The sequence below is a fragment of the Epinephelus fuscoguttatus genome, linkage group LG13 (genome assembly GCF_011397635.1).
Source record: "Epinephelus fuscoguttatus linkage group LG13, E.fuscoguttatus.final_Chr_v1".
NCBI lineage: Eukaryota > Metazoa > Chordata > Actinopteri > Perciformes > Serranidae > Epinephelus > Epinephelus fuscoguttatus.
This window is the reverse complement of record NC_064764.1, coordinates 42101919-42127175: the sequence shown is the minus strand read 5'-3', so window position 1 is coordinate 42127175 and position 25257 is coordinate 42101919. Positions and strand designations below refer to the sequence as shown.

The following is a 25257-nucleotide window of genomic DNA, read 5'->3' as shown; positions in this document are numbered from 1 at the left end:
ATTTCTGAACCCATCTTAAAAAGTTACTTGATTTTTTGATGAACACATTCTGAATTAAACTGTGTGATCACATGACTTAATGTACCTGCACTGTGGATAATCCTAACAAGGTAAATACTACATTAAGAGTCTATACTCTAAATAAAGTTCAGGATGACTGTAGGTTTAAAGGTCCAGTACGTGTGTCCGATTTAGGAGGATTTAGTAGCATCTAGCTGTAATGACTGCAGATTGTGACCTGTTGAAACTTCTCCCGGTTATAATTCCTTCAGTGTTTATTGCTGCTAACCACAGTGCAAATAAAAACAGCCACCTGAAATCAGATTGCCGCTGTCAGGGCCACACAGAACCCCACTAATTAATTTATTCATTTTAACAACAAACAGACTAAAAAACAGTTTATACGCAAGAGCCATTACTGCACTAAACAATGTTTGACTGGCGCTGTGTTTTTATGAGACTGTTTTTACGCTGGTTGCTGTCTGAATGTTGTGCAATGTTATTTATTATTTATTTTTACTGTGCACTTTTTTGTCTTTTACTGCATTCTTTTATACTTTTATTCTTGTGTTTTTATCATACTTTTTAAATGGCACTTAAGGAGGACTGCACCTTACAGTTTCGTTGTACTTGTTGCAATAAAGACATTCTTCTTCTTCTTCTTCTTCTTCTTCTTAATTGGAATTCTTCTTCTGGAATTTCTCAATTATGGGATCAATAAAGGTGTATGTTATCTTATCTTATCTTATCTTAATAGCTTGTAATGGGACTTATTGAATATCTTGGGTAAGACATCTTGTGTCTTGTTTTCAGGCAGTGTGCATTTCTTGTTTTGCTGTTGGAAAACTGTTTGGAAGTAATAAACATCAAATGACAAAAACAAAGACACCAAAAACACCTGACACATAATTTTCCATATTTGTTATTGTATAAATTACAAATCACTCCACTGCCACGATAACATCAGGCTGTGAGGTGAAGGAGGAAGCAACACAATCACCAGAATAAATGCTGCAAACCACAGATACATGTGTACATTACTACAAAGCAGATATGTTGAAACTCTTCGTGTACTATGTGTGGTTTGATTTAGGTACAATGCCACATGGTTATAGTGACGAAGAGATGGTGTTTTGCCTGATGAAACCCAGTTCTGGTGGCAGGAAATACCGGCAGGAAATGCAGTAAAAAACAACCACTTTACAGGGCACTATCTCTGGTAGTGACACAGTGACAGATCACCAAAAAAACCTCATGTCTGGTGGCTAAATCCCGCTGAAGACGCAGAGATGACTGACTCAGCTCACACACCAAGTCACTTTAGAAATGTTGATGATGTATGACACATGCAAATGTAACGTAGCTGTGATTTGCAGAAACGTACAACATTTTCTTCTGGTGTCTAGCAGTGCTGACACATCCTGTCAGTGCAGATCAATATTTAGTGCTTTTCCATTGAAATACATTCTTCTCTCTGTCCTTTGTATATTTTGTCAAAGAAACTTTTAGACTGCGGAGAGATTTATAGAGTCCAGACTCAGAGGTGACTCCTCCTTTAATATTAACTCTATGTGCATTTATAAATAGTTAAATAGATGTTTACTGTCTTCTCTGCTGTTTTTCTGTTTGATTTTTTTTAGTTATAATAATTTATTAATTGGAGTTATCTATGAAAATCTGTCTTCTCTAATCACAGCCTCTGCTACAAGACGTGTTCCCAATGCAAAACTGTGAGTGTTGAGTTTCCGAGCAGCCCGTGAAGGCAGCACAGTTCCCAAGGAGAACCCCGCACAGGAGCGGAGCTGCTGTATCCGGGATCCTCCGGTGAAATCCCTCCGAGCAACACGAGGGACGGACAGAGGAGGAAGCACCGAGCCGCCGGTGTGAGGTCTCATGTCGGTGTCGTTACTGTCCGGTGTGCACGGCTCCCGGTGTCCGTTAGTCCATCAGATGTGAGGACTCATCAACCTGCTGGGGAGCCACACACACACACACACACACACACACACACACACACACACACTGTTCCTGTGTGTGATGGGATGGAGCTGAAACTCTGAGTGAGTATCTGAATGATACAGATGATGCTGTGATGTGAATATAGAGACAGGAAATGAAACCTGGGTCATTTCCTCTGTGTTTGACCTGAAGGGTTCCTGCGGGAACTGAGTGTGTGTGTGTGTGTGTGTGTGTGTGTGTGTGTGTGTGTGTGATTATACGCTGACATCAGTCTGTATATTCAGGCTCCATGTACAACAGCTCAGTTTGAGGCTGAACACTGATGATATTTGCATGTTCTCATCATCATCATCATCATCATCATCAGCATCCATTGTTTATTCAGGGAAAACTGTGTCTGAGCATGAAACTGTGTTACAGCAGTGATTTAAATACCTGTTGTAACTTGTTCCTTTTATTTGGGGTGAAAAACTGAAACCTAATTTACGGAGCTCTGAACTGATCTGAGGAGTTTCGAGGGTTAAAAATTCCTGAGTGTGATGAGAGATGGATTTGAGGAGTGAGGTAGCAGGTTATCGGTCCTCACAGCGCCTTAAAAACAAAACGACCTTTCACCCTGCAGCTGTCACAGTTTCACTTCATGTCACTGCTCCTGATGTTTGAATAACATAGAAGGTGGAGTTTGTGTCGACATCATTTATTTTACTGTTAAATCAACAAGTTTTGAGTTTCTTTGACTGAAATGTATAAAGCTGATTTCACCTGATCAGTTTGCAGCCAGTAAACACACCATCACTGTGCTGTTAACATGGTGTTGGGGCTCAGTGGGCGGAGTTTCCCAGCATGCTGTGAGATGATGTGTTTAAATGAGCTGTAACTCACAGGTGTTACCCATCACACAGTGTGCAATGTGTCTGTATGTCTCAGTGGTTCTGATGGGTCACAGCTGATGTTGTGATAAAAGACACTGGGCACCGTGAGCTTAGTTGTTTTCACAGTTAGTGACGTCCCATCTGTGTGGGTATCAGAATGTGTTTTGTCTGTTCCTTCAGTGCAATGCATGGTGGGATTTATACTGTACACTACACGTTTGGACAGCACTACAACACGGTGAAGTCAGCAAACAAAATGGCAACCGCACAAACGTTTGTCTGGATGGACGACGGGGTGGAGTTGCAACAGTAAATCTACGCTATGACGGGGAAGTGTTGATACATTCAACAGGCTGAGCAGCACAAGCAGAGCTCGGGAGTCCGCCATTGTTGTTGTGACGGTCGACTTTCTCGCGCATACCCAGTGACTGGAACCGTAATGCACATGTGCGAAAAGTCTCCGTTTTCAAAGGAACTGCATATTGCAAGTTTCCATGACAACGGAGACGCTGCTGTTCCCAAAAAATTGCACTCTGGAACCCGTTTACAAAACGTTGTGTTTTCAGGCACCCAAAACGCCGCTGTCGAATAAACGATTGGCCAAAACGTAACTGAAGTTTGCCGTTTACGGTTGAAATCGTTGTGGTATAAACGGGACCTCAGAAACAAACTCACCAGCTGACTGAAACACTGAATAAACAGTTTCACATTGCAAATGTTTTTCCAACACTGCTCCTCACACACAGAGGGGCTGCTAACTATGGTGGCTGATGCGAAAACGTGACTGTTGCTATCTAGAGTCAGTGTGTGGTTTGTCCACTCTGGGCTCCTGTAGAAACATGGCGGTGCAGCCAATGAGGACCTGCTGTCTGTGTAGATATAAGTGTCTCATTTTAAGGTAATTATTACAGACACTGAACAGTGTTTCATGTCTCCATCTGTCACCATGAGAGTCTGTATGTATCAGATATTAGCAAAAAATCCAGTATCATGGATCCCTAATTGATACTGCAACTTCTATGAGTCCTGCATCGAGGATGTTTTGTCAACCACGGTTTTAAAGCTTGACACTGAACCTTCAGTCTCAGCTTCAGGGACAAACAGCCCTTAAAGAGCTCCAAAAAATGGAAATATTGGACATTTACACTTGTGCTGCGAGAGGTTGTGTGACATGAGTGAAAGCTTCAGGAAGTGGGATTGTTTTATTAAAGTCGCATTTACATATGAAATGATTTGAAATGGAAAAAAGCAGCAAATCATCTCATTTGAGAAACTCTGATGAGCAAATATTTGATATTGGAGTCATTAAAAATGACCCAAGTGATTATCTGAGTATCCAAATTGCTCTTGATTGAATTAATTTTGATTCTCTATTCAAATAATGGTCTCAGACTGATCAGAGTCGGCCCTAATAGTTAGCTTTGTGTAGCGCGAGGCTGCGGCTGCAGCAGAAATGACTCTAAATAAGTTAACGTCATTACCTGAATCAAAGCAGGGAAACAGCTGTTGGGGTGAACTCGCCTCACCTCTGCAGCCTGGACGCTGTCCTCTCTGCAGGACTGTGACTGTGCGTCAGCTGAGGAGACTTCTGTCTGTCGATGTGCTTGATACTCAGGACAGGAGAGGGTGAGACCACGCAGCAGCTGAAAGATTACTGTCTTTATTTCCTGTGAAGCCATTTAGTAAATGAAACAGAGGCAGTGCTGTCGTCCCTCTGGGAGCCCTGTTGTCTCCCTGGAGTCCTGTAGTAACACATTTTCGGGGATGCCTGGGCTGTGGTGGGCAGGTGCACCTGGGCTGCGACTGGAAACGCCCACGGGGCTGATGGGAATGTTGGCTGACGTCCAGACTGCAATCAGATAATGTTAATGAATACGGTAAAACTGTGTTATTTGCATCGGCAGCAGTTTTCTCAGTTTTCCAGGAACGGAAAATCCTCCGGCCGGCTGCACATAAATAGTTGATGAAACCTGAATTAGTTGGAGTGTTTTTTTCCCCAGGATGAGAGTCACATGACTGGAAAACCATTTGGATTGTCATGGGTGCTCTCACAAAGTCATTCCCCACAGGACATGTGTTAGTGCGCACTGAAACATGTTCCTGCTTCGCCTGCAGAGTGTTCATTGTGTGTGTGTGTGTGTGTGTGTGTGTGTGTGTGTGTGTGTGTGTGTGTGGTTTAGGCAGAAACGACTGGATCATAAAGAAGAATCAGTTTCTTGTCTTATGGATCAGTTTTGCTCATAAACACTAGTTGTTGTCCCCTTGATCATGTGTGGAGGAATTTCATGAAGGCCACTCGTCTCTCTGTTATTTCAAATATCAGTATGTTGGAATGTGATGCGTTCACTGACAAGATATTTCATACTGTTTTCTGGGATATCTGGGAATCGCCAACAGGCCTGTATAACTACCTTAGCAACCCGGTCTCACTCCGTGGTCTCACTTCTGGTGTCAGACACTGATGAAAAAAGCTGTCTTTTCACGTCGGCATGATACTCAGCTGTTTGCCATTCTGGTTTAATGGTGTCCGGCAGTGTCAGAGGGAAAAACGGTGGGACAGCAATAAAAGTTAAGGCAGTGGAAGTCTGAGTAGGCAAGTGGGAGGGGTAATGCATGGGTCCAACAACCAACTTTCACCCAGGAGGCCAGTCTCACTCCCTGTAAGATTGTAAAGCCAAACCCTGTTCTGTTTTTTCTAAACCCAACCATGTGTGTGTGTCGGCTAAACGTAACCACATGTGTGTGTTGGCTAAATGTAACCACGTGTGTGTGTGTTGGCTAAACGTAACCACGTGTGTGTGTTGGCTAAATGTAACCACGTGTGTGTTGGCTAAACGTAACCACGTGTGTGTGTTGGCTAAACGTAACCACGTGTGTGTGTTGGCTAAATGTAACCACGTGTGTGTGTTGGCTAAACGTAACCACGTGTGTGTGTTGGCTAAATGTAACCACGTGTGTGTGTTGGCTAAACGTAACCACGTGTGTGTGTGTTGGCTAAACGTAACCACGTGTGTGTGTCGGCTAAACGTAACCACGTGTATGTGTCGGCTTAACGTAACCATGTGTGTGTGATGGCTAAACGTAACCACGCGTGTGTGTGTTGGCTAAACGTAACCACGTGTGTGTGTGTTGGCTAAACGTAACCACGTGTATGTGTCGGCTTAACGTAAGCACGTGTATGTGTCGGCTTAACGTAACCATGTGTGTGTGATGGCTAAACGTAACCACGCGTGTGTGTGTTGGCTAAACGTAACCACGTGTGTGTGTTGGCTAAACGTAACCACGTGTGTGTGTGATGGCTAAACGTAACCACGTGTATGTGTCGGCTAAACGTAACCATGTGTGTGTGATGGCTAAACGTAACCACGTGTATGTGTCGGCTAAACGTAACCACGTGTGTGTGTCGGCTAAACGTAACCACGTGTATGTGTCGGCTAAACGTAACCATGTGTGTGTGATGGCTAAACGTAACCACGCGTGTGTGTGTTGGCTAAACGTAACCACGTGTGTGTGTGATGGCTAAACGTAACCATGTGTGTGTGTGTGTTGGCTAAACGTAACCACGTGTGTGTGTGATGGCTAAACGTAACCATGTGTGTGTGATGGCTAAACGTAACCATGTGTGTGTAATGGCTAAACGTAACCATGTGTGTGTGTTGGCTAAATGCAATTTTATCGGGGCTGTGGCCAAAACTTTCTAAGAAGCATGATGTCATGTTGGAGAATTTAAACTCAAGACCTCTGTATTTCTTCTTGGCTGCAGCCCTGCGTGAGCGGTCATCTCACCTGGTAGAAAGACATAATGCAGAAATGAGTGTAGTGGCACTTTAAGGCTTTTATCTTTCACTGTGTGTTTGAACGTAACGAACGGACTGATGCTGAGCTCAGTGAGAGAAAACACAGCGTAGAGTCTAAGAGAGTTTCCTGCTCAGTGCTGCTCCGTCTCTACATGGACCCAATCAGAGAGGTGATGTGATTAAAGGTCACAGTCGGACCTGCAGACTCTCCCAGCTTCCTGCTAGCTACACACACACACACACACACACAGCCACCTTCAGTAAACAGGAGTCGATTTAACGAGACAGGTCGATCTGTCAGGCTAAGCCAGCAGAAATGCATGGTGGGTACATTCAGGCCCTGCGGGGCTCTGATGCTAATGTGTAGACCTGCGACAGCCATCTTTATGGACTGTTTTTGTTCTGGAGCAACATCAGCTCTGCCTGATGAGCATAATTACCTTTCATTACCATGTTTTTTTTTGTAGTCCCTTGACTTCCAGTCACTTCGATCCTAAACAGATACTTCACTGATTTTCAACCAGGTCTGTGTGAGCGCGGTGTGGGGAGTGTGTGCAGATGAACCGTGTTCAGGCTCCCGGAGCTCCGCGCCCATCTGCCAGAGTGTCTCTTTAAGTATCAGTCATTACTGTGGTCATTAAAGGATTAAGGTTTTATGAGCAGTTTTTATTACACAGTTTACTAATGAAAAGAGAAGAACACCTCCTCACCACAGTGTGAGCTTCAGTGTGGTTGAAAACTGTGTCACCGGCTCAGGGCGGTCTCTCATGACATGACGCATTTATATTCTGATTATAAGTCCACATAAACACACCTATAGACAATGGATAAATGATTTTAAGCAGCCCTGTCTTGTATGACTCCACCAGTTTCAGCAGTTTTCATTGACCTGAGTCTTTGGAGGGTTCAAACCTCATCCTGTCTTCAGTCATTTAGAACTCAGACATCTAAAAAGTGTGTTTAACATCTCAGACTGCAGCTTTGTTTGATATTCTTTTTGCATGCAATGAAACGAACATTTTAAAAATGTTATAAAGCAGAACAGAGTCAAGATGACAGTTCGTAAAAACTCCTCTCCCCTGGTCTTGATGTCATTCAGAAGGCACTCAGCCTCCTCAGCTGTGACGAGAGGAATGTCACCTTGACTCAAGAACACACAGATTACACTTGTATCAAGAAAGTAAAATTTCAAAAATGTGTCCTGAATGATACGCTCACTGAAAGAGACACCAGTCACCAGAGGAAAATGTTGATAATGTCTGTTTTTGCATATTTCATATGTATCATATCAACGTTTCTAAAGTGACGTAGTGTGTAATGCTGGCTGCTCTGTCACTGAGGTGTGACGCCTGCCAAGCTGCACACCACTGTTAGCGACCAACAAAAAACAAAACCAGCTGTTTTATAGTGAGTCATCGCTGCGTCTTCTCGCGGCCTTTTAGCCACCAAATGTGTTTTTTTTTTTACAGAGCATTTCCTGCCAGAACAACGCCACAAAAAGCGGTTTCTTTTTTATTGCGACATCATTGTATTTCCTGCTGGGACAGTTCCACTGAAGCAGTTGTGCTTTACTGAGACATCTCTGTGTGTCCTACCTGCATAATGCCACAAAAAAGTGATTGTTTCCAGGATAGTGCCATGAGACGCTGCTGTTTTTTACTAAGACTTCACTACATTTGCTGCTGGGAAAATGCCACAAAATGCATTTGTTTTTTACCGAGACACTGCTGTGTTTCCTGCCAGAATAATGCCACAAAAAAAGCAATTTTTCCTGCTGGGAAAATGTAGCATAATGCGGTTGTTTCCTGCTGGGATAGTGCAATGAAAAGTATTTTTTTTTTTTACAGCGATATCACTGCATTTGCCACGATAGCTCCATGAAATGCAGTTGTTTTTTATGGAGACATTGCTGTGTGTCCTGCCTGCACAGTGCCACCAAATGTGTTTTTTCCTAAGACACTGCTGCATTTGCTGCTGTGTTTTCTGCTGAATAGTTCCACGTAAAGCGCTTGTTATTTACTGAGACATCATTGTGTGTCCTGCTGGGATATTGCTCCCAAACTAACCCTTAGTTTGTGTTTCTTGTGCCTAACCCTAACCACGTGTTAAAAACAGCCTTGTTGAAACAGTAAGGTTCAGTGTCTCTGCTACATAACAACATATAAAGCTAACGTATCTGTGGTTTGCAGAGACGTACAGGGTCACCATTCATGCTGATTGTGTTGGACACAGACTGAAGTAAGAACAATGAATAGAAACAAGAAGAGAACAAAGCAGTAAGCTTCTTAATGATGATAATGGGAGTGTGTTCGAGGCAGCAAATGGAACCTCTGACATGAAACCTGTCGTCCCTTGAGGACCTCCTTTTGTTCCTGTGTCCTGCCTGCAGGATAAACTGTAACACATCCCCTCACGTCCTGTTAGAACATCAGTCACAGCTGCACGCACGGCCACGTGAAGGCAGCATGACCGACGCTGTGTGTGTGTGTGTGTGTGTGTGAGACCTGTCCTCCCCCTTTTTACAAACCAACACAATCAACAAAGGCCACTGTGGGTGGATGACAGTGTGGAGTCCCTATCCCAATTATGGACAACCACTAATTACCAGCGGAGTAATTAAGAATCAGGCGGCTGTGGCAACGATAAGCAGCTTCTGGGAGAACACAGAGAAAAACTGCTGCTGGAGGTGAAACTGTTAATTATGGCCTTTTTATTCTGCGTGCACACACACACCCTCCAGATCTCAGAGACACAGTGATTCGTCCCAACAGTTGTGATTGATGCAGCGCAGTCTGGATCATACAGAGCTGTTTACTGTGTCTTCACTGAGGGGAGAGTGAAGGCTGGAGTGAGGAGGAGGCAGAGCAGAGAGCACGAAGGTCAGCTGATAAAATGCTAATACCAGCGCTTAGCATCCATGCTCTGTCAGTCTGACAAGGCTGGCTGGGCTGGGCGGCTCAGAGATCTCTCTTCAAATGAACACACACACACACACACACACACACACACACACACACACACACACACACACTGTTAAGGACGTGGACAGTGTATCAGACTCCACAAACAAACACAGACCATGAGTTTCTGAACCTTGGGGCTGACGTGTCTCACAGTTGATATGCAGATGAGTCACTGGAGGTTTATCAGCTTCACTTTGATATTTGGTTGATATCATCAGTTTGGAATGTGTCCTCACAGATACAACATTCAGCAGATACAGATTTTACATATTTTATAATTAAATCATTAAGTTGCTGCCAGGCCTGTTTGGTTTCGGTGTAGTTTATTGTCAAGGTGCAGCCGTGGCTCAGGAGGTGGAGCAGGTCGTCCACTAGTCTGACGATCCCCTGCTCCTCTAGTCTGCATGTTGACGTGTCCTTGGGCAGAATACTGAGCCCCAAATTGCTCCTGATGGCTGCTCCATCAGTGTGTGAGTGTGTGTGAATGGTTACTGAGTTGCAGGTGGCACCGTGTATGATAGCTTCGGCCACGAGCGTGTGTGAATGGGTGAATGTGACTTGTAGTGTAAAAGCTCTTTGAGTGGTCAGAAGACTAGAAAGGCACAATACAAGTGTGTCTGAGCTGTGCTCAGAGGCAGAAAGTAACTTAGTACATTTACTGTACTGTACTTAAAGGGATACTTGAGTATTTTCAACCATGTTTTTTGGGAAGACAAGTTTTTAAAAATGGTCCAGTGGTGAGTGAGACTGGCTGCAAGATAATCCCTGCAGGCAACTGAGCACCGTCAGTGTACATCCACTAAAACTGTACAGGCTCAGATTGGTATTATAAGTGTGTGATAACTTACTTAAAGGATCCCTACAAAAAAAATCATTTTTTTTTAAAATCAGAAACAGCCCCAAAATCATCATCTGCAAACCCACCAGACTCCATTGAAATAAACATTTCAGCCTGTATGGAGCCAGTGTATTTTCACATCTAACTGGATGTGTGTTTGTTTCGGCGCTGTGTTGATGATCTTCATAACTGGATGCACGATGCTACTACCTGATCCCAACCTCACCTACATGACGTGCCAGAACGTCCCCACCACAGCAGTATAAGAATAAGATAATAAGTCCAGGCAGAGGGCGGAGTCTCTGCAGAGAAATACACAGCCTCACGCTGACAGTGGGTCATAAGTGATGATTGAGACTGATTATAGCTGTAGGAGTCTGTACTTTGTTTATTTGCATACTAAACCTTTAAATGGGTGAAGTTAACTCAACCTCTACAGGCTGCAGCATCAAAAATACTACTGTCAGCGTTGGAAAAAAGGCTCATTTGTCATGTGAAACTTCTTTAATTAGTGTTTTGAAGGTGTTAATCACCTGTTCTGTTTGTGATGGAGAGGAGGAGACCTCTGTGGATAACTCAGCTCCTGGTAAAAACCTCCTGAACATTTAACCCTGAAGGAATTCTAGCTGGGAGGAGTTTCAGTCGGTTGCAATTTGCAGTCCTCACTGTTAAATCTGACACACTGGACCTTTGAAATTAAGATCAGAGGCTAAAATATGCTGAGTAACCTGGTGGAAACTCTGTCACTGTCACTGATCGTCTCTTCTCTGCAGCTGAAGTTGTTTCTTGCATTAAATTGTCAAACATCCAACATTTGTGACAGTCTGACTGAGAAACTCGTCTGTTTTAGTGTTTAACCTGCTCAGAGGATTCATTTCTAATGTGTGTGTGTGTAACCTCCTCTAATGTGGCCTCCATCCAATAATACTATAATCTGGATTAACCTGCATAATCCCTCAGGTTCATTAGTCTGGATGTATTAGCATACAGTATCACAATAGCTGTAATTGTGCCTTGTGATTTGTAATGTAGTGGCAGCTGTAAAGGGTTCAGGTGTAAAGTTTAAAGCACAGTGTGAGCAGAGTTTTCTCTCAGGTTAAGAATATAAGTAAAGACGTTAATGTGACCTGACGTGTTTACTGCTCGCTGCGTCCCTCATAACTCACCTGCAAGCTTTGCTCTGAGTCGTGATGTGTTCGGTGACTGTGAGGCAGGTTGTTACTTTGAAGTTACCTCAGCAAACATCGGCAGCAGTTTCCTGTCAGCTCAGTCATTTTTAAAAAACCTGGCTGAGCCTGTGGCGAGGTAAAAGCTCCCTCAATGCGTGACCTCTGCTCCACGCATCATCAGGTGTAACCATGAGCGGAGCTGAAGTCGAGGCTCCAGCTGTTCTCACTCTCCACATCCGACCCTTCTCCTTCACTAACAACCATTTGTAACCCTGCTCTCATTTTCTGCACCTCTCCTTTTCTTCTTCTGTCTCTGCGCTACATGCTCTGATGTTCCCGTCTGTCCACACCTTCATTTATCTCACCACCATTCATCCCTTTTTTCTATTTTCCACACAAAGGAAAAAAAAGGCTCAGCTGGAGATGATGTGGGCAGACGTCCCAGCTACACACATGTCACATGTAACACATTTTACCAATGATTATAGAGACAGACTGATTTGCTGTGTGGTTTATGCAGAGGTGAAACATTTGTGTTGCTTTAAAGAGTCTTTGCACAGTGATGCAAATTAATTATCAGGACTGTTTTATTGGCAATAATGAATTTACAAGATTTTTATATAAACGTGACGAAGCACGTTTATTTGTCAGGTATGATTATATATGACGAACAGACGTGCCTTCGCCTGCATCCGTCTGTCTGGATATCTACACTGTTCCTCAGAGCTGGGCGACGCCCAAATCTGGAAAAGGAAAACAAAGCAGAAAAAAAAGTCATATCCAGTTTATTCATATGGCACATTAAAAAACAACCACAGTTGACCAAAGTCAACACAACTTGAAAGAACGGCACGCAAATACGCAACAGTCTGAGATTTTCACCGCATGATAACTGTCTCAGAAAGTATGGTTGTTTCATGGTATGGCTGTATCCATGTTAGTCACAGTGACACTTCAAGTAATAAAAACAGGAGTTTTTTTGGTTTAACATTTGCTTTATCACTAAAATTGAATCTTGAAACCATTTTTTAAAATAAATATATGTGTAAAAATTCTGCGATTCGAGGCTCTCGCTAACGTTAGCTACATAAACATTAACCTGAAGCTGCAGCTGTGAGTCTTTGGCTCCTGTTAGCTGAAGGCTAAACTGTTAGCATCATGTTGTCTCCATGTCTGAAACTCTTCACTGATACTGACACGTGTTTTATTTAGTTTATTGTCAGACTCTCTTTCAGACTCTGTTTGATCAGCCCGTCTCTTTGTTGGGTTGCTCTGCAGTGGAGACAGTTGTTGGCAATGCTGGAGCAGCAACTTTCTCTGCAGGATTCTCCTCCATTGAATCAGAGTTTCACTGAAGAGATGTGCACATGCATCTGTGTTTGTGGAACAGCCAATAGGAACATTGGCATCTCTCTGAAATGAGCTGTGATTGGCCAGAGTCTCCTGTCACAGGCTGGACATTTTAAAGCCTAAAAAATTGCCCACCCCAGCTTTAATTTAGTTCCCAGAAAATTTATGTCAAATTCCATTTAAAGTTCCAGACAAGTTTTTTTTTTTTTTTTTTTTAAAAAAAAGGTGGGTTTGTTTTCCCAAAGCGAGTGACTAAAGACAAGAGAACTGGAGTTATAGGACCCTTAAAAGAGGTCAACAAAAATGTAACTGTACTGAAAAATAAAACTAACAAAACTAGCCTGACAGACTGAGACACTGCAGCAATATACTGACTGACTGATCAGACCACATTAAACACAAAGGGGAGAACTAAACAGACAATAACTAAGACTAACACATAGAAACCCTTTATCCTCCCTGTGATGTCACCACTCTTAGTTTGGTCCATGCGATGGCCTTCTGCATAAAACCAGGCTCCGCCCTCACCCCAAGCTTTTGCCCAACTCCAACCAGGAAGTGACTTCAGGGAACTCAAAGACAAAGCGAAAGGAATACTAACTTACAAAAGCAAATATCAACATGTCCAAACAGTGTAAACTAAATGTACATGCTTTATTTAGAAAACAGTGTGTTGTCACAGTGCTAATACGTTTTAGATTGAACAAACTGGTGTGTGTATAAATGTATTTAGGAGACTGCAGATGGAAGGTATCTGAACATGTGGTGATGATGAGGGTGAGACCAAGCTGTTGTTGCCCCGAGAACACCATTTAGTATTGGGGCCCTGGGACAACACCTGCCTCAACGGGTACGTCGCCATTTCATGTTGCGCTAAAATGTAACCCAACCTCATCTATGTTCTCAAGTGAAAATAGGCAACATATGACAGTTCACTTCCTCCTCAGAGAAATTATGACGTTAGCAGTGATGAAGACAAAAACTGGGTGATAAACATTTTCCATCTTTCTCAGTTGATGTCTTCAAACTATAGTCTTGTTTTCGGTGCTCAATCTTAATTTCCTCCACACATGTACACACACACGGTTAACTAAAGCTTTTTATCCAGCGTGCATAAAACAACAGCAGAACAGGAGCTTCAGGACGTCACATCGCTCAACAGAGATGTAAAACGTTTGTTTTTCTTTTTCCTCAGGAATCAAGACTGGAGCGACATCAGGACGGCACCATCGGTCTGACAGGGCACTGATGCTTTGAAGGTAAGATTCTAGTTTTTCTGTTCACTACATTCATTCCTGTGTGTCATAGTTAAACACTTCACCACAGTTATATTGTAAAACTGCAGCTCCTCCACACGTCCGAGTGTCCTTGAGCAAGATACTGAACCCCAAATTGCTCCTGATGGCTGTTCCATAGGTGTGTGAGTGTCTTGTTGTGTAGCAGGTGGCACCATGTATGGTCGCCTCAGCCAACAGTGTGTGAGTGAATGTGACGCAAAGTGTAACAAGTGCTTTGAGTGGTTGGAAGACTAGAAAGGTGCTACACAAGTGCAGGTCCATCGGCCAGTTGATAACTATCACAGCATGATCTCATTTATTTATGTAAAGGTATTTACTAAAATACTAAGAATCAGCTGATAAGAAAAGCCTCTCTGACACCTGATCTTTTCTCGATGAAACTGCAACACAGCGAGTTATCTGTTGGAGATTCAGACTGGAGCTTTTTCTTAATCTCGTCTGACAACAAGAACCACTCACAGAATCCCTCCCATTGGCTGCCCCTGAAGCAATTAACCATTAGTGCCTGCTCCACAAAAAACAAACGAAAAAAAAGAAACCCTCAGAAAAACAAAAATAGCATCTGACTGAGTGGATTTTTGCCTGAGAGCATTTTTTCTCAGAGAACCAGCAGCCACACAGCGAGGTATTGTTTTCGCAGATTTCTCATCCATAAAGTGAAGGCGGTGGCATTTTACCGGCAAAATATATTTCTCTCAGAGGAGATTGCTCCCTGTGTGTGTGTGTGTGTGTGTGTGTGTGTGTGTATGCATGTATGTGTATGTGTGTGTGTGTGTGTGTGAGTAATGTGAAGCCCGATGCAGAATGTTAATGAGACTGAAAGCCTCTGTGCGCCTCCAACTGACAGTTTGACAGCTTCTGCGTGTGTGTGTGTGTGTGTGTTGGTGTGTGTACATGTGTTGATGTCCACAGCCTTCCTTTAGACGATCAGGATTCAGGTCAGAGCACATTTCCACCAGTAGGAAGGATAATCCTGAAGCAGCTGAATCAGCGTGTTGAGTAAAGAGGTTTGGTTAGTTGATCGGCAGCATCCCAGAGGAAACTGTCTGGTTGGAGAGGCTGAAGAGCCTGAACTCACCGTGTCTGCTTCGCCTTCAGCGCTTTGTTAAAATGTGGATTAATCTGCTGGTCTGCACATCCTCCCTGCTCCTCCCCCCCGCTCCTCTGTCTGTCTCCTCCGCTGACTCTCTCCTCCATAAAGTGCTGAAACAGCTCTATTACCTGGAGATGCTCTGGTAAAGGTCTTTCCTCTTTTCTCTTTTTATTCTGTCAGATATATTCTGTATTTTTGAGTTGTTTTTGTACAAATCAAGGGTCTAAAGATGGTTGAAAGGAAGTGTTGTATGTCGCAGTATAACTGAGACAAATGTGGAATTTTGGGCTACAAACGAAAAGGCTTTACTGAAAATGTTCTCTTGGTCTTTGACCTTGTTTACCTTGGAAACTGTGGTGGTCAGCGTTTTCTTGCAGCAGGAAACTCAAGCCAGTGTATGATTGCATGCACCTAACCCTGCTGTCCATCCCCGTGAGTGGTGATGCTCCATGTGGATTATTCTGGCTGTGTGTGGCAGTGCACCGTGGGTCAGTGCCTGGCAACCAGACGCTTTCTGGCGAGCTCTCCTCCCAGGTCTGGTTCCTGGTATCCCTCCTCCGGGAAAAGCGCAACATCTCCTGTTTTGCTGATTCTTATAAATCGCTCTGAAGCTGCTTTCACCTCGCCACGCGGCAACCGACCTGCAACAGCGTTTCCCCAAAAAGCAAAGCATTTTAAAAGCTGCTGCTAAGATGTGGTTACAGCTGTGTGTGTTGTAGCATAAATGGGACTTAAAATAAGAGGCTCAGACGTGGAGTTGCATATTTTAGGGTCTTTTAATCTCCAGAGAAGCCAAAGAATTGGTACATTATGACAATTTTGTAATTTTCTTGTTTATGCTACAATGTGTTAATCCAGTATTTTACAACAGCTTTGAATGCAGTTTAGACAGTGGGAATCAGGACAGAAGTTATCATGGCGATCATCATTTTATCCTCCATCTTGTAAATCAGGATGTAGACAGTAGGATTATGCTGTATACCTACAAAGTAATCCACCTGGAATGTGTGCTTGCACTCATTTGATTAGCCAACACTAACCCTTTTTAGACAGGAATTGTGCAAATTTGCAGGAAAGCCCAATCAGTCTTTTTTCAGCATTGACAGTATAAAAACAAAATCGGGGAGTGCAGCAAAATGCCGCCTACCTACTTTTGTTTATACAGAATGTGCCTTTTTCGGGGCAATGGGGGGCGTGAGCAAGTAACAAAACGTGTAGCTCAGCGTGTGACGTAAACAGTGACGTGGGAGGGAAGCCGCGGCTGGTCAGTCCTTCGGCGATTCTCTCGTAAGTCGGCCCGTTCTTCACCGTCCCCGTCATCTGACGGTTAATGGCCTCTTCGTTTGCGAGGACAAGGAGGGCGCGCAATTCCTTGTCTCCCCAGTTGCTCATCTTTACAGTGTCTGTCAGGTTTGTGTTTCCCTCTTGCTACTAGCTGCTCCAGATTCACAGAGTGTTGGTGTCACTGTCGCTGTTTCAGTGCGTTTTCAGTTCACGAAAGTTAATTTTAACATTCTGGTCGCCTAAAAAAAAGTGAAGTTCAGCGTTCATGGTTTTAAGACTGTTCTTTACTGTCTGAAATTCTCATTATCACAATAAACCATAGCTGTACAGTCAGTACACCGTGCTAACCAACCCAACTACGGTTAGTTCTGGCTCCAAAAATCCAAGATGGCGACGGCTATAATGTCAAACCTGAGGCTTCACAGTGGCTTTGTCCATTATTTTATATGATCTCATTGAAATGAATGAGGGGCTGCATTTTTTCATACAGTGCTGATGTTAAACCTCCAAATATAAGAACACACTCCCTCTCCAGCTTGGTTTGCAGGTTGTTTCCTCCGTGCAGTTTAACCTCCATTCCTTAAAATGAAATGTTTCTTTTCACTTTTTGCTCATGTAAATAAACGGCAGCTTTCCCCACAGCGTCTTCACCGCCCTCTGTTTGTATTTATTTAACAGTAGAAGCTCCTTTTTCTGGCGACAGCTTCACTGCTGGCTGCGCCCTTACATCCACAGATTGCCCAAGGTCTCCTCTAATGGCTTTCCAACGTGCCGTTATTCAAAGGGCGGCGACCTTGTTGGTTTCCTGCTCCTTCCTTGGACTCTCAGTTATGTCATCTTCATCTTGCATAATGTTACGCTGCAGTACAGTGTCATTGAGATTCAAACAGCTTTACCCAGCGTCTGAATATTCTGCATTATAATAGCTCTCAGCCGGCCCCCTCTATTCATGTGTAAATGCTGATGTTTCTGAAGTACGCCCAAGCTTCCGACTGTTACTATCAAGACTGGCTGAATTTTGATGGCTAATGTGTTTCTATTCCTGCCTCCCACGCAGCACAGTCTGTAGGAGCTGCTGCCTTTTGGGAAAAGAGAAACGACGTTGATGTCCGTGTTTCAGAGGCTAATCTTGCTTCGATTGAATGTGATCCAGTCGGTGTTGCCAGTACATCCAGTCCAGTGCTCCATCTGCAGATATGTTGCACTGAGGCATCGGTGTGTCAGCAACCCTGTGTTTACTGTATCTACTGAGGCGATTAATTTAGGCTGAATATTAAGAGAGGCGTCCATTTGGCAGACGAGTGAAGCCCAGCCGTGTTTCTGCAGAGCTGTAGATTTACTTGGCAATTTCCTATTTGGCTCTTACCTGTTCAGATGCATGCTGGTACCTCTTGGCACCCCGTGCTGTTATGTGGCACCATCGGATGAAATGGACTGTTTAACTTTGTGAAGAAAGAGCACCTTTTTTATTTACCTGTTGTCATGATTCAGTCAAATACATGTTGGCATTACCTTTCTGCAAACCACAGATATGTCACATTTGGATATTATTATGGAGCAGATACATTGAAACTAAACGTTTCTTTGTTTCAAGAACACTGTGGTTAATGTGTGGTTAGGTTAAGACACACAAACCAGTTGGTCACGGTTAGGAAAAGATCATGTTTTTGTAAAAAAACAGCTGTTTTTTTGTGGCACTATCCCACTATCCATCAGCTTCTGTCTCAGCAACAATTAGACAGTGATTAAATACACAATGCTTTATCTATCCTGTCGTCCACATCTTCAAGCCAGCATGACACAGAGTCACCTCTTTGCTGTCAGATATGCCAAAAAATCAAGGTGAGTGCAAATCTTTAACTTGAAAATAACTCTACACTTTTTTATTGCCAGTCAGCCTGCCGATTTTCAAGATTAATCCAATAACTAGTCCATACCCATTGGTAGCTGTGTCACCTTCTACCTATGCCAGTCCTCAATGCCTATGTGCAGTTTCACATAGATTGACCACGTCAGTGAGTAGAAAAACGTGGGACAGACAGAATGACTGACTGACAGAATGACACACTGACAGTTTCCGTGATTATGTACAGCATACCATACCATGACTTAGTCATACCAAACATTAGAAACAACACCAACATTGGTCCACAGGGGGAGCCACAGCGATCAGTCGCATTTTAGCCATTTTGAAGCATTTTTCTGTTGTTATAGCGCCACCCAGTTGCCAATTAGAGTTAAATTTCTCCAGTCACCTTGAGGCGTCCTGTTCTACATATCTACCAAGTTTAGTAAAAATCCATATGGCGGTTAGGCCTAGATAAGAAATGAGCTCTCTAGCGCCCCCATTTTGTTTGATGGGCTCAATAATGGAGGGGTCCCCTCAGATTATGTGTGGTCATATGCCTACAAAGTTGCGTGGTGATGGGTGAAACCCTTGAGATGTTCTACACCTTTATGTGATGAGCCACGCCCTCCGCAATATTCATTGCCTTATAGAAGCTCAGTTTTAGGAAGTTTTCCAACTTTTGCCAAGAGGGAACTTTAGATATTGCTCCCTAGATTATGTTCACCCAGTTTCATGCAGATCGCTCAAACTTCCTAGGAAGAGATCCATTTGAAGTGTTTTTCAAAAAATTCAAAATGGCGGAAAATCTATATAAGCGGAAGTTATGGGTTCTTGAGGCAAATGTGTTCCTCATGAGGAGAGGCATCTCTGTGCAAAGTTTCATGTCTCTACCACATACGGGGCATGAGATATGCCCATTCAAAGTTTGACATTTCAATGGGTTGCTATAGCGCCCCCCTTTGGCCAACTGATGTAATATTGCTTCATTGGCATCCTCCCATGACCCTCTACCACTGTGCCAAATTTCACATGGATTGACCAAGTCAGTGAGGAGAAAAACGTGGAACACACACACACACACACACACACACACACACACACACACACACACACAGCTACAATTATTATGTAGCAGATACATTAAAACTTTATGCTTCAAGAGCACTGTGGTTCACATGTGGTTAAGTTTAGGCACACAAACCAGTTGGTCACAGTTAGGAAAAGATCATATTTTGGCTGAAAATACCCGTTTTGGTGGCACAATCCAGGCTGGAAATGCAGCAAACTAAGTCTTGTTAAAAAACAGCCACCTTTGGTTGGTAAAAAGCTGCTGGAAAAACGGCAGTTTGTTGGTCATGAACAGTGCAGCTTGGCAGGTGTCTCACCTAGGTGACACATGATCCACCCTCCCCTCCACCTCAGCTCAGATACTACATCACATCAGAAATGTTGATACGATACATATGAAACGTACACATGAATCCGCGGTTTGCAGAAACGTACAATGTCAGCATGTTCTGTTGGCTGTTCAGCTGAGGAGCCAGTTCAGTGTGTACATTGTAATATTTCTGTCAGAGATGATGATGAAAAGCAACATTAGCGACCAGCAGAATAATCCTGCACCACATCAGTCGCTCTAACCAGATCTGTGGTGTCATCTGGAGGAGAGCAATCAGGGCAGGCTGATGAGAGAGGCATGTCGATGGAGTCGAAGCGATCGGGCTCAGAGGGGAGCTGTGTGGTTCGCCGTGCAGACGGATAGATGGACAGGAAAATTGGATTTCAAGGCTTCCCATTAGGACAGCGGGTTCATTCAGTGTGCAGTGCAGCTGCAGGCATGCTGATTATGACAGCAGCCTCCCATCTGCACACAGGGCTTTAAATCAGCCAATACAGGGCTCAGGAGGGTGTGTGTGTGTGTGTGTGTGTGTGTGTGTGTACACACACATACTGTACGTTCACCTACTCATTCACAAACACAGCACAGAATATGGGTCATGGAGGTTTCTTTACATAACGTGTGACGTATTGGTGCCACTTTAGTAGGGTTCTGCGTTGGCCTCTCTCCTGTCAGACCTGTGGAGAGCGGATGGAAAATTAAATAATGGATGAGGTTCATGGGTCGTTATGATTACGTGTGGCCCTGTTTTCCATTTATTCTCCCTTTTCCAGACGGGTCACCTGTTCCAGTGCGCCGCCTGGTCCAATCAATAAAAACACACAAACACTGGCAGCTGATTTGGCTGCTGCTGAGGTTAGCACATCAGCTTGCACACATCGGCCTGCACACATTGGCCTGCACACATCGGCAGGGACACATCAGCCTGCACACATCGGCCCGCACACATCAGCCTGCACACATCGGCCTGCACACATCGGCAGGGACACATCAGCCTGCGCACATCGGCCCGCACACATCGGCCTGCACACATTGGCAGGGACACATCAGCCTGCACACATCAGCCCGCACACATCGGCCTGCACACATCAGCCTGCACACATCGGCCCGCACACATCGGCCTGCACACATCGGCCCGCACACATCGGCCTGCACACATCGGCCCGCACACATCGGCCTGCACACATCGGCCTGCACACATCGGCCTGCACACATCGGCCTGCACACATCGGCAGGGACACATCAGCCTGCACACATCGGCCTGCACACATCCGCAGGGACACATCAGCCTGCACACATCGGCTCGCACACATCGGCCTGCACACATCGGCCTGCACACATCAGCCTGCACACATCGGCCTGCACACATCAGCCTGCACACATCGGCCTGCACACATCCGCAGGGACACATCAGCCTGCACACATCGGCCTGCACACATCCGCAGGGACACATCAGCCTGCACACATCGGCTCGCACACATCGGCCTGCACACATCGGCCTGCACACATCGGCCTGCACACATCAGCCCAGTTACAAACACAAGCCTGGCCTTTGTTGTTGCTAAGTTGAATATCTTTGTAACTGTTGGTTGGAAAAAAACAAGATGTCACAATGTAAAGTCTCCATTTCATAAATTAAACTTATAATTCAAAACAGTAACTGTTAGATGAATTGATAAGACGACCAAGATGATGTGAGAATATCTAGGATACTGTAAGCCCAGAGATGTGTGTTGTGCACACTCATACCTTCACACGTCATGAGTGAATGAAGCAGCAGTTTCTGCTGAGGAATGTGGGGCATGTCCCCCGCCGCCTGCCGTCCCTTCAGTGTGTTCACAGAACTATCCTACTGTAACAACAGAGAGTGTAGAAGAAGAGTTGACAGCTACAGCAGCGTCTCTGTAAGACTCAGGGGTGTTGAATACAGCTTTAGATTAGCATTTAGAGGCTCATGGCAGCGTCAAGAGTTCTGCTGGATAATTAAATGAAAAGTCAAATGATCAGCGAAGAGATGAATACTCATTCTGCAAGAAATATTAATATCATCAAATTTCATGGTGATCCATCCAGTAGCTGAGACATTTTAATCAAAATCATTAATGTCAACCTCACAAGAGGGAAACTGAGGGAAACACCATAGTCCTCAGGATTCATCTGAGAACCAAGAACCTTCAACAACACACACACACGTGGTTACGTTTAGCCAACACACACACGTGGTTATGTTTAGCCAACACACACACACGTGGTTACGTTTAGCCGACACACACACGTGGTTACGTTTAGCCGACACACACACGTGGTTACGTTTAGCTGACACACACACGTGGTTACGTTTAGCTGACACACACACACACACACGTGGTTATGTACATGGTCAATTTTACTTGTCATTTTATACATAAACATATTTTTACCTGTTACGCAGCTTTTTGTGGATTACCCTTTGGGTACCTGACCCGGTGCAGGACTCTGGGACGTGCATATGAGCAGTCTCATGCACTGTTGAGTAGCATGCACAGGCATGCCACTGGGTCGTGCATTGGCATGTTTGTACTGTTTGGGAAGTACTGAGCAAACAACTGGAGAGATGAGACTTGGTTTATCCTGCACGGGCTTTGTTGCAGTTTGTAAGGAGATGTTTGAGAGAGTTTTGTTGTGGTTGTTTTTAAATGTGGTGCCCATTCATGAAGAGTATTTGCCTTTCTTGGATTCTTCGTTCAGCGTAGAGTCGTGTGAGGAAAACAGTTTTCTTTACGAATTCAAGTCAATAGGGTGAATAACTGACATACAACTGGTCAATTTGTGGGTGAAGTATTCTCTTAATATTACTTGTGTAATGTTCCAAACAAGATGGGCAATGTAACGCTTGTAATGTGACCTCTGCACCATGGGTGATGTATGGGCATAAAGGGGAATAATAGCACAGAACATGTAGCTCTCACTGTGAACAGACTCACGCAGGTTTACCTTAAACGCCGACAGACAAAGACCCAGTTAGTGATTTAAATATAGTTCAGTGTGTCAAGCCTGTGGCAGTTTCCTCTATGTGTGTCACTGTGTTCCTTTGTGCATTGTGCCCTCCATCAACCTCCACCCAGCCACCCATCACTCTATTGACTGTCAGTCATCAAAGGACGGTGCTGTGCCCCACAATGCCCCTGTGGTTGCCAAGCAATCAAGCGCCACATAAACACACTGGCAAAGGACAATATTTACGACGTCCTGTGTTAATGCAGTCCTCCCCCCACGACGTGTAAACACTCCCAGCTCGCCAAGGGGGTCAACAACAATGCATTGTTGGTCCCCAGGAGAGCTAACAGTGAGAGCCATTGTGCAGCAGTGAGGCCAGTGTGATGTGAACACACACTCTATCAGGCCTCCTGTGTGTGGCTGTAATAACGTGGACTAATGATATGACTGAAGCTGGTCCTGTCTTTACTTCCTGCTGTTCAGGAGAGCCCTCCATGCTTCACGCTCTCTGGCTCTCAGGGTTACTTACTCCACACTAAAAGCTGGCTCACCCTCCTCCATCTCCTCGTGCGGCTCCTCCCCTGAGTCATGGAAGCGGTGCTAAATTTAGCGAGCCTCAGAAAGTTATGGTGTGGCAAGTTGTTATTGAGTTTGCCCCCCACAAATGTGTCTCACTCTGTGGCTCCCTCGACTTCTCTCAGTAAAAGGCTCGTCCGTGACTCACCAACGGCAGAGCGAGTGCGCTATGAATTATTGAACCAGTGGAGGAGCCCTCATAAATTATCTAACCGTGTGTCGCCCGGTGGAGCGGGGCACTGGATACATCTCATCTCGAACCCTCGGTGTCAGTACCACCCAGATCTCAGTATGGGTCTGATACCAGAACAGGGTCGAACTGGACATTAACACACACACACACACACACACACACACAAACCCACAGTAAAGGCTTCTCTTTATTGGCTTCTGCAGGAACAAACCAGAAATGACAAGAATACAGTCTGCACAAGCCACAGCACATCACATCAGGACATCCACCCAGAAACAGTCTACATACTTATTATGACCATGAATAATGTGACAAGCAGGGCTGCCAGGTGGGAAATAATAAACTTTAATACCAGAGGATTAAAACCATCATATTTCAGCAACGTTTTCGCAAGTGAGTCAGAACCAGGAGAACAAACAGAACCACGAACATGCCGAGGGTTGATGCTGCCAGCTGGTCGCTCTCCTCGTCGGCCTTGCGATCAATGAAATGCTGTGTCCCTAACGCCGAGTGGGCTGTTATTAGCACCCGGTCGTATTGTTTGTTGTTTAGTCTCTTTGTGTGTGTGTTAGCTTTACACTAGCCCAGCTCTGTGCTAACTGTGCTTGTACGTATTGTAAATAGCCCAGCACTTTAGTTTACGTCGCACAAAGCCGTAGGGGTGAACTTCCATTTTTGTTGTAACCTTTTCTTCTTCTGTTTTTGTTGAGTTCAGGGAGTCAGGACGAGCATCATATTTTTGTTTGCTTCTTTTGCTTGTAAGGCCTGAGCAGCACTCTGAGGGAAAATTGGTGGGTTTTGTTTGTTATTTTGGTCGTGTGTCACCCTGAAGTCCTCGCTTCATGTTGCACCTGTGTTTGACAGAAAACCATTTTCTTCTGTGATCAACTCTCAGATCCACTGTATCAGCAATAAATTGCTCCCTGTTGTTCACTATATGCTCTCTGTCTTACTTTTTATGTTACCTCCAACACCCTTGACTGGGGCATAACACACCCCCAAATCTACCCACATCTTTTGTATGCCTCTGTGCTGGTGATTACCGTGGCCAGAGGCATTATGTTTTCAGGTTGTTCGTCCATCTTTACATACATATGTCCCATCACTGTGAACATGATATCTCAAGAACGCCTCTTCAGATTTGACACAAATGTTCACTTGGACTCAAGAATGAACTTCTCTCTGTGGTTGACATGTGGCTAGGTTTGGGTTCAGAAACAGCTTGGTTATAGATGGTTAGGAAAAGATAATGTTTTGGTCTACAGGTGTCTCGTCTGTAGGTGACATGCCATCCACCATCCCCTCCAAAAACCACCTGGTTATGGTTTGGGAAAGATCTTAAAATAGCTGCTGTTTGTGGCGCTAACCCAGCAGGAAAGTCTCAGTAAAGTCTCAGTAAAATTCCACCACGTTTGGAGGCACTATCCCAATAAAACACATGAATGGGTCACTAAAAGACGTCCTGTTTTGTTGTTTGTTGGTCTCAGCGGTCGTCTGTGGTGATCTGCAGCTTGGAAGCCGTCTCGCCTGGGTGTCACATGATCCACCGTCTCCTCCACCTCCAGATGACAAAGTCAGCTCTTTTGTCACTTTGGAAACGCTGATATCACATGTATAATATGTACAAACGTGTTTGTGGTT

At 44.4% G+C, this 25257-nt stretch overlaps 1 protein-coding gene across 1 annotated transcript in view; it reads left to right on the top strand.

Annotated features, from left to right (window-relative positions):
- The first annotated feature begins 1789 nt into the window (after positions 1–1789).
- The window catches only part of si:dkey-91i10.2 (uncharacterized protein LOC555224 homolog), an 88798-nt gene continuing 65330 nt past the window's right edge, over positions 1790–25257 (top strand). The window contains exons 1-2 of the mRNA XM_049593493.1: positions 1790–2060; positions 14144–14207. The gene's annotated coding sequence lies outside the window, so the exon portion shown is untranslated. The remainder of the gene's footprint in view (positions 2061–14143; positions 14208–25257) is intronic.